This window comes from Bombus pyrosoma, linkage group LG8, assembly GCF_014825855.1.
Source record: "Bombus pyrosoma isolate SC7728 linkage group LG8, ASM1482585v1, whole genome shotgun sequence".
Taxonomy (NCBI): Eukaryota; Metazoa; Arthropoda; class Insecta; order Hymenoptera; family Apidae; genus Bombus; species Bombus pyrosoma.
The window spans coordinates 6,366,571-6,377,390 of record NC_057777.1 but is presented as its reverse complement, the minus strand read 5'-3'; positions in this window follow the sequence as shown (position 1 = coordinate 6,377,390).

The window sequence follows — 10,820 nt, the reverse complement described above, 5'->3', positions numbered from 1 at the left end:
GCAATAGTATATCGATAGTTTGGTGTGCGTGAAATATAGTTTTCGCGTGTGTGCGTTACCTTTTTCTTTTACGTGCGAAGGAAGTGAAAATCTGGATTAAAGGGATACTTTTTGGAACCTGAAGCAACATCGTGTTATGGTCTACGAACGGTGAGTCATAATTCTTATTTCTCATTCTTTTTTTCTCGTAAATAATTATTCGCGTATCGTCCGAGTTCGAATAAAAATTAATAGCAGCGCACGGGAAATTTATTAACAGCCAGTAATAGAACCGAATTTTCGTACGGCGTTGCCAACAAACACGAATAATTTTGTCTCATACAGAGATACGTGACCGTGCAAGCGACGGAAAAATTTCAGTCGCACCGACCACGAGTCCGATGATTAACAGCTCGGCCCTTAACGAGCACTTCGGTTCTACTTAATTAGAGATCGGGTAATTTATACGGCAGACGCGTTTCACGTTCACCGGTGACGTTCCTTTCTTCCTTTGTAACAACGCTTCCTCCCCTATCTCACTTTTATTTCTCACCGTTAATTGTCCCGCGGCCTTAAAGAAGTGTAATAAATTTCCGTCTCGCGAACCTTTCCATACGGGCGAGGCGGTGCAGCGATTAATTATTTTCCGCTGTTTTATATACAGAACTCGGTTTCTTTGTTCACGTGGCAGAATCGATCTGCTTGATCAATAGGAAGAAAGAAAGCGCAGGTAGGTTTTTCCTAGCCATCGTAAAGGCGAGGAATATAAAATATTTCTTTTATATTAGAACTTTTAATTTGATTAGATGCGGCCCTTTTTATCGAGATGCAACTAGTAATTTCTGTAAGAGCCACCGTAACAAATTTATTCGATGAAAAGCCACTCTCAGGAGTCCGTAGCGTTGCACGCTGCGAAATTTATTAGTTTTAGAACCGATAGGAGATTCTCTATTGTATCGTCGATAAGCTTTTTGACAGAATTGGTTGCTCTCGAGAATATTGCCACTATAAACAAGAAACGCGATCAATTTTTAATAGCCATGGATTTTTATTACGTCAGGGGGGAATTATTGGCCGTTAAATGAAGTTAAACGAGTTTCTTATTGTTTCTCTCTGACCGAGCAAACAACTTAGAACGAAGTTTTTTTCTGTAAATACGTGAGAACTATCTTAAAGGCCGGCCGAATTTCAAGTGGCCTGAACGCGAACTGAAAATAAGTGGGTCGAATCGCAATTCCACTCGGCTAGTAGGTTTTTTCCACGGGCTGGCAGACGGATCGATCTTCGTCTTGCCGAGATCTGCGTCGAAATCGGTTTTCCTAACCGGGAGTTACCGCGAACGCCGATAATTGATTTTACAAGTTTCAGTTGGCAAAGCCTTTTCTGTCTGTTTGTAAATCGTCGGCTCCGCAGTGCAAGCAATAGATCGCGAAATCACGAAACTTTCGCTTGGCGCACGAAGCCCATATCGACCGAACGTTTCTCCAACCGTATAGATAGGAACGTACGTAATATTTGTTTTGCTGCGATTCGAGAGTTGCTTAGAACTCGCTGCTATGATTGATTGCTATTGTTTGAAACCCGTAATTCAGATTAAATACGAGTCGATCCAAGTATGAAGAACTGTTAGAATAATCGAGGCATTCAGAAACCACGCTGATCAGCTCCACGAAATTCAAACGTAGAAGATGACAGTTTGTTAAATAACTTTTGTCGCGTTTCGATTGGTTGCTGAGATGTAATGCAAGTGATTATTTTATTTCTTCTATCGAAGAGTCTTTTGATTGATAGAAATGCCGACGTTGCTGATGCGGCTGAAGGATATTATATATTATTATAGGACAGGATATTTATTTCATGTACTTCGCGTGATCGTTAGCTGTTCAAATCTCTTCGTGTCAACGTGGAGTACGGTCATAAAATCTCCAAAATTGGCTATTCGAATTTGGTGCGCTTTATTAGGATGTGATTTACGATAATCAAAGATAATCAAGAATAACGTGGACCAAAATGGTATATATTACATTGCGATAGTAAATTCTAATTTCGCGGTCATTTCGCTCGCGTGAGAAATGCGACAGAGAAAACATAAATTATCGGTGACGATCGTTGGCAAGGAGTTGTACACGTGCTCGTCTTACGCGGCTAGAAAACTTCTCGTTCACGTCACGGAACGTACCCGGTGAATTTAAATTTCGACACGGCCCTGATTCTGATTCTCATCTCTGCTCGTTGGCTTCACGTTCGTCCATTTGTCTTCGTATCCACGTTTGTGCCTCTACCACCATTTTTATCGAGTTTGCTGGTGCAACCGGAATTCAAGTAGATACGAGCTCGCGGCTCGAGATCGCGCGGAATACCGTTCAATTGAATTTCAGTTAGAAGAGAGCTGCATGTTGCACGATCGATGTCGTTCATCGTTCGCGGCTAGCGCCGTTAACTTTTCCTGATTCGACTAATTTTCAAGGAAATCAGAGATTACTTTCCAATGATATTCTATTATTCTTCTTCGTATCTCTCTATTTCCGGGTAAGTTTGTTATCGCCTTCTCTTCAATCTACGAAGCTCCATTTTCCTGATCTAATTGTTTTCAGTACTCTACGTAAAGATTTTCAAATTTACCGCATCCTTTCTCTTTTGTCGAATAACATCTGAGTTAAATCAGTTCGATTTGACTTAATCAAATGTAAGTAAAATGAATTAAGGGATAATATGGTTCGACGAGAAGGAAAGTTCACTGATTTTCCCATCTTCAGTTTCGTGTTGAGCCGCGGAGAACATGGAGTAGCTTGGTCAGGTGCATCAAGATCTATTCAATGATTTTCACGATGCAAGATCGTCTCTCTTTACAGAGACAGCATCATCGTTCGATCTTCTATCAATAAATCTTCTTAGTGTCAGGAAATATGCAGAAAATACTTCAGTCGTGCGTTTCATCCCCAATATTCGCCTATCTGTTCGTTATTTATTGTACGTAGAATTCGAATTCGATGAAATGCCGCGATATCGGCAATTTCAGGAAAAATATAATGAACGAAACAACGAATCGCTGATAAACGGTGTGGGCAAGCAAAGCGACTCAAAGAGTGAGATAGCTGCATGGATCGCAACAATTTGCAAGCTATCAAACTGTTGAATCGATACGATCCGATACCTGTATGACAGCTGCTATTGAGAGCGTTGATGACTAGAAGCTTAGTAAAGCGCGCTTTTGTCGTTGAATGGGTATTTTATCATGGAAAATCGTGATTAAGCGTCGGGATTGTAATATCGATCGATCGACCCTTTTGGTTCGGCGTTCGTTTCCTCAAATTTGATATTTCCCCAGCCAGAGGGAATAACAGTTATACAGATATAAAAATGAAAAAAGTCAGGAAACTTTGGATGCGATCGAGCTTTTTCTGGCAACGGCCAGCAAGTTGGATAGCCGAAAGTGCAATGACGAAAGAAAGAATGGTGTAACAGGAATTTCATCAGGCAAAGCGTTACAAACATCAGCCTGCGTTATTCAGCCACCGCCATGGAAAACACTCGCACGATTTTGCTAAAGTTACATTAACCTCGATGCATTCGAGACGCGAGTTATTCACGGCATTTCGAGTAACGCGGTACATTCTCCAATTAATTTATCTCGCTGGAATACGAATTTCCCGGTTACATCCGGCAGGTTGAGGCTGATGAACAAACATCCGTTAAAAAGAAACAATATACGTGTTTCGGAATGTTGCAGTTCGTGTTTACCTCTTGACATAATGCAATGGCGATCAATTCAGATTAAACGACTTAAAAATAATTATTTCTTTATTTTGAAAATTTTCTGTATATCCACATCAGACGTTGGGTCGTTCGGAAAGTTTGTATTACTCTTTATGCCTCAGAGATTTTATTGTGTATTCAACGAGGTTGGAAGGAAATTGTTTATTGCGTCGTTCTGATAAATAATAAAGCGTTGAGTTCTTAGGTATTAAGTATAATATTTACATCTTAAACAATCGATGTTTTTAGCTTTTCATAGGAAATGAATTGTTATGTTTAATAGAATTTAAATAAAAAAAAAACGACAGTAAAATAGATGTCAATGATAAAAATTACTGTAATAAAGAGTATTAATTAAATAGGGTATTAAAAAGTGACTATGGAATATATGCAATTTCAAGGTTCCTACATCGTTGTTGAACGACGTGGTATATTTTTCTGAAACGTTCACAGGCATATTTCTGTAGGTCAAAAATATCGATCGGTGAATTATTTTGTGAAAAAGGGTCAAGAACTTCGGGATATTTACAGGCGGTAGAATTTCTTTATTTTTAAAAAGATTCAAAGTGAAATTCGTGGGCCTACGTGTTTCGTCGTCGCGTCTCGATGCACGCGACAGCTCGAGTTTTCGTGCATCACGAAATTTGCTGGAAAATCCTGTTGCCACGCTGGTGTATGAATAATACATGGATGTTTTATCGAAACAACGACGAGAGATGGAACGAGTGTTACTTTAGATACGATCAAGTCAGTTCGTTCAACGAGAGCAAAGAAAATGGTTATTGTTTAATTAAAATGATTTCCATTTTCTGATCGCAAACACATTTCAATGTTTGTAACAGTAGAAACGAGAATGGGATTACGAAACAGAAAGACAGCTTGTTTCTTGGAAATATGAAAAGGGTATTTGATGCGCGGATATACCGAATGGATGGCTTCGATTGATTCGAATAAAACCACATAATTCTCGTTCGCTGTACACTAGAAATCTCATCAAAAGCGAACGTTCTATCGCGATACCAAAGCCATGATTTTCCGACTAAATTTAATACGTCTGAATTAAAAAATGTGACATGCGGTTGATTTTTCGTTCTGAAAATATAAATAATGTGTGTGATATAAAAAATAATAATGGATGAAATGCGATGAAAGGGAAGTGTATGTGTGCACATCAGTTAGCAAACACATTCCATTTTAATTAAAATACTGGTTAATAAAAATAAGGTATTATAAAATCATTTTCCGTTTGATGTTTCAGTATTGCGAAAGACAAAAGCTCTTTGTACACAAAATATCCGAATGCAGATAAATATTAAATAATAGGGATTAAAACGTGTTTCATCTACCGTTTTCCAAAATGCGCACGAATAATATGCATAAATTTTCCTTTGCTAAGATGGCAAATAATGACCAAGGGAACTATATAATTTCATGTTAATCCGATTTCATCATCGTTGTCATAATTTATAAGTTCCATGTGGCTTTCCACTCTTAGTTGCAGCGCCGGAAAATCTGATTTTCATCTTTTTGTAAAGAGTGTGTCATTGCACCGATATAATATTATTAGAAATATTCGAATATGGTCTATTCGTCGTGATTGTTAAAAGTACACTGCTAAAAGATAAAAGGAGGGAAAAAGAAAGCGAGGAACAAAATTCCGGGTTGAACGATGCAAAGCCAACGATGTTGCATTAAAAAATATTTTGGAGAAAAATTTTACTCTGGGGATAATATTTAGTAACCTATTACCCAAATGCACTGATTATACGCGTCGCCAAAGATATTGTTCCCGGGAGGAAATTAAACGAAATAAAACCCCCGGCACATGCTCGTCGGATTATTCCACTGGAAATCCAGCTGGAAAAAGAAGAGCCCGAAAATCGTGCCGCGCTTATGAATTATCGAATGTGTCGTTCATTCGCGAACGTTCGTTGCACGTAGATCCAACGTAAGATTTTTCAGTTACTTATAGGTAGTCACAAAAGTACAAAGAAATTACAATAAAATTGGAAATTTTGTAATTACCAATACAATTTTATTCCAAGGTGCCGTCGTACTAAATATTCGTTATTTCTTAATTCCTTCTAGAAAGATGTTAATGTATCGAGTAAATTCAAATTGAATTGCTAGAAATAGTAATTACGATGTTGATATAAATAGTCACGAGACCGATAATGTACGATCCGTGTATTGTTAACATTGCACTGTACATTTGATCGTTCCCAATTCACCAGGAAATTAATTGAAAATACAATCACCGTTATCGTTCTCATTATTGTTTGACATACAAGCTATCATATTTGCTAATCATAATAAACCTTAGATATAACGCTCGATATCTTCGTTTATTCAGCTTCAATAGAAAAATGATAACGCTCTATAGGTTCCATAAATCGAGCAAGTAAAATTTCTTTGAGAGGGATCTATCGATCGTTTTATAAAGATAATTTAATTGAGTTTAATTGACGGCTCAGCGGTTAACTTACGAGGAGTTTAACTTTTGTCCTTTGGTATTTTATTTAACCTAACAGAGTTACTTTGCTGCAGACATCGAACTTGTTAATTTCTATCCATTGGACAAATGAAAAATCGCGTCGAGAAATATTGCTCTCTTGTAAAGTTTTCCCATGGGGAGCAGCATATCGCGGTTTTGCTGTCGCCCAACAATCAATTGAAATCGCCGAAAGTCAGAGCGAAAATTTTTTGTTCGCTGTCATCGATTTTTCGATTTCTTCCTCCATTTGTCGCTCGGCTGAATTTTTACGAGGCAATTTTTTTTACAAGTGAACACGAGTTCTCATGGCCAGAGAGGGATGTTTGCAAATTTTCGATCGCATCGCTAAACAGCCGGTATAAGGTTCAATTGTTCTCCGTTTTGTGCACTCTACATGCAATATCTCTCTTTTCAATGGCACGTTGTTCGTAGCGTTTGTAAATTACAAATTAACTTCTCTCGACTATCCGTAACTCTGTTATCGTCTTCGAAATTTTATATCCAATCTCATTTTTATTTTAATCGAAATCTCCATGGAAATCAATAAACCGATGATCGGTAAATCAACATTTTGTTTTAAGAAATACATTAGCATCCACTTCGATACTTTCTTCCAATCTAAGGAACAAGAGATACGATTGATTCTAAAATAATCCAGAAAACAGCAGGATTAACAGATAGAAACGTGATCGAGACTACATTTAATCAGATTGGAGCGCAAGAATAACATGCAGATTTGACGATGAAATGCAATTATTTGCAAACTATGGAAGCACGCGAACACTCAGCTATCTCACGAGTTCCTCGGATCTTGTCTGTCGTTATCGACAACCCCGATTCCCATTCGTAGAACATGACGCTACGAATCGTGCATGTAACACCGTTTCCAACCAAGAGCTCAACATTTCAACCAAGACCGATTCCGTCTTATACAGTGGAAGGGTAATTCCGTCGCTGGGACTTAATCGTGGCAAAGCACGTGTTGCGATCGAAACAACATCTATCCAACCCGTTTCCACGCCGAATTTCAAGCAAACGAGCCGTCTTCTCTCCCTCCCTGCCTCTCTCTCTCTCTCTCTCTCTCTCTCCTCCTCCTTCGAACGTAAAGATGGACCATCGATGAAATTCGGTGGTCTAACTTGTCATTGGTGACGAGTAACTTTGGAAGTCGGCAAATTCGAAGCTCTAAATCGAACTAATACACTTAATGCAGCAAAAGTGGGGGAAAATTGTTTGGTTTCTAGCGGTGAACTAATGGCAGCGAAACTGTAATCAGTCTTAATGCTGATTTTGCGGTTTTAGTTTTCCGGTTGTTTGGCTAGGGTCTCTTTGATTCCTTTGGTTCTCTGAGCGCGATAGTCGGATCGCCACCGATATTCACGCAATTTTACATTTTTATTAATCGACGCTGAACATTAACTTGTTCGAATGAACAAAGTATGTACTGTTGTATTTCATCTTGGACATTTTAATATAATCTTGTATATTCTGTGCATTTTATATATTTGTAGGTACTTAAGCTTCTTATAAATACATAAAAATTCGTGGTCTAGCGATAGCTAGCTGCCTTGACAGAGTACGGCCTTCGAGAATGAACCTTGTTTACTCCATTTGTGTGCTTTTTAATAGCGATAGAGAAAGAAGAATAGGTTCGTTTGAAACCGCACTCAAGATCATGATAAACGAGTGAAGTACGTGATTTTAGCGAGTTACGTAATCTCAGCCGGGGGCTTTTCAGCTAACCGTTTGGTGTCGAATCGGAAAAGTCTCGGACGTAATCGGAATCGTGAAGAAGAGAATTATGTGGGAGAGCGGAAAACGAACGAGTAATATCGATCCGCGGTACTCGAAGTGTTAACCGAGTTGGCGCAAGTCCGACGCAAGGACAATCGGCCACTGCGTTAGTGCTCTGTCTGCGGTTCCAGGATTGTTTCCGAAAGAAGTTCCGTCTTCTAACTAAAAACAAAGGATCTTTAAAAAGTTTCTCGGACTTCTTTAGCTTCGAAGAACAGAAAAAAAGAAGGGTCGAGAAAGAATTAATTTAATCGGACGCGCGATTCCTGAAAACAAGTAGCTAACTTTGTAGATTATTTTCTTTAATTCGCAACAGTGGTTATTTACGACTATAGTTACTCGATAAAGGATGTATCAAGCAATCTGTGAAAACCGTTCCAACGAATTTTATTTTATTCTATTTTATTTTATCTTTTTTAACAAAAGGCACGGAGTATTACGTGGAAAAGATCGATTTATGCATGGTACTCGATATTTCTGATAAATAGCGATAGAGAGGAGAGAGTTGGAGGAGATCGAAATTTCATCGATAGCGACCGATAATATGTGAGAATCGAGCGCTCGAAGGTACCATTATTTTCGACGAGATGTCGAGATAGGCATTGCGGCTCCCACTATCACAGACATTTCTATCAGTTCATCCAACCCGCGGCACGATAAACCGGCTTACAATTAGTCCTGCTTCAGTCATTATTCGGACCAAGTAATTAAGTGCGACTTTAAACGAGGCGCTATCGTTATTGGAGTAACCGGTACTCGTTTGAATTTTCATGAAATATGTTGGAAATTAATCCTCTGCTAATGCAACAAAATCAGCAAGAATTTAGAATTAATAATTTGAAACTGATTATTTCGCATATCTACCTATCGCTATCAGATACAAAAAGTACGTATCTTTAATTGTTCGTAGATAACAAAATTAATAATTGAGTTGTGTACTATGATATTTAAATATAGATAGTGGCCGTCTAACAGCCGTAACTTAGATGATTAAAACGATACAAATATTGTGTTGAACAACGAATTCAATATAATCTGTTTTAAGAATTAAGTACTGCGGGGAAATATTTTCAACGTTATCTCTGAACGTTCTGAAAAAGTCGTTTATTGTTTTACGAAGTAGCTATCGAAATACCGCTTTGAAAATAGTTACGAGGGCATGATGATTCAAACAATTTCAATTTGCGTTGAATGCGCCGTCTTAGAGAAGTTTTCTTTGAAAGCCACTCCTTGTACTTTTACACGTTTCTACATTTTGTCGTAAAAGACACGTTGTGTTTTTACCCGTTTCTACTCGTCTTTCCGTGCGACGCTTCTAAAGTGGCAAGATTAGAGAAAGTTTTTTCCAAGGCTGTTTCCCGGTTCTTTCCGTCACATCCACCGCGCTCAATCCGAAGCTTGTCTAGCTTTTAAGTAAACTTTTTAAGCAACAGCTGTATAAATAATCGAAACGCAACGTACAATTCCACCGTGTTTTATCTTTCTTTCTCTTGTATTGAAATATCAGCAGGTTCGAATTAAGAATCTGAAAAATTCATTAAATTCGAAATTTCATTTAATGTAATTTACTATACGGCTAATACCGTATCATCGACATGATTCGAGAAGCGTCATTCTGTACATTGCCCAGATTTTTAATTTCATAACTTTAAAAATTTCTTTCCGACATATTAAAATATTCTCGAGTGACTGATATTACTAAATAAATTAATAATTAGATATCCTCGACGAAGATACGTTGCTATTTTTTAAACTGTCGATATTTTAATTTTGAAATTGTGAAAAGCGGAGGACCTCTGGTTCAGTCAAGTTTGCAGGTTGATCAAAGAGCTGGTGTTTTTGTTTGTAATAACGTGATTCGAACAAACGAGCCGGCCACTTTTAATGCGAGGTTTTTTTTTCAGTAGCATTCGCGCATTTGAACGTATCCGCGATTAATGGTCTCCATTTAGAATGTAACTGTAGGACAGTAGGTGGCTGGTGAAGCGTGCATCAAACGGGATTAAAGAGCGAAACGAAAAACGTTTGGACAGCTCTATCAGCCGAGAAAAATGTGTACGCTGTGGATGGTTTCCACTCTACGTTTTTGTCCTTTATTTCACGCAATTTCGTGTCCCCTGTAAACGACAGCCCACCGCCCTATCACCGCGGTTATCCGACATCTTGGCAACGTTTTTCGTCTTCGACATCTTCTAGGAAAAGTTCTGATCCTTTGTACGTATGACACAGATAGATTGTGATTAATTTTCAAATTACAATTATCAATTACGAATCGGTGGTAATCGAATTACGGTGGTTAGTTTCCAGTCGCTGGAAAAAGGGAAGCAGAAAAAGAAAAGAAAATCATGTTAAGATTGTCAGGAGGGGTTAATGCAAGGAAATACGGTAAAGTGGACAGGAAACATTTTCTTGAGACGTTGGAAAATTTATAGAACTTTTATGGAAATGTACTATTTATGGAGATTTATAGAAATTTATAGCTACGGAGAATCGGGTTGAAGAGGTAGAAGCGAGCCGAAATAGTTGGGAGTACGCGGCTTATTTTAGGGATTCCAATTATCCGAAATGTTCCGAGTATTCTGTCGATTTTTCCGCTTCGAATATTTATTTATTTGAATAATTTTAATATTTTTTATTTTAACATTCTATCCTATTCACGGAATTCATATTTCATTCTATTTTATCTGTCAGAGATTCGTCAGTCATTCGAAAGGTAAAATTATTTTTGGAAATTGTTGATAGCTGGATATCTTTTGTTCTTTGGAAAGTGGATATCTTTGGACGATAATAATTTAGA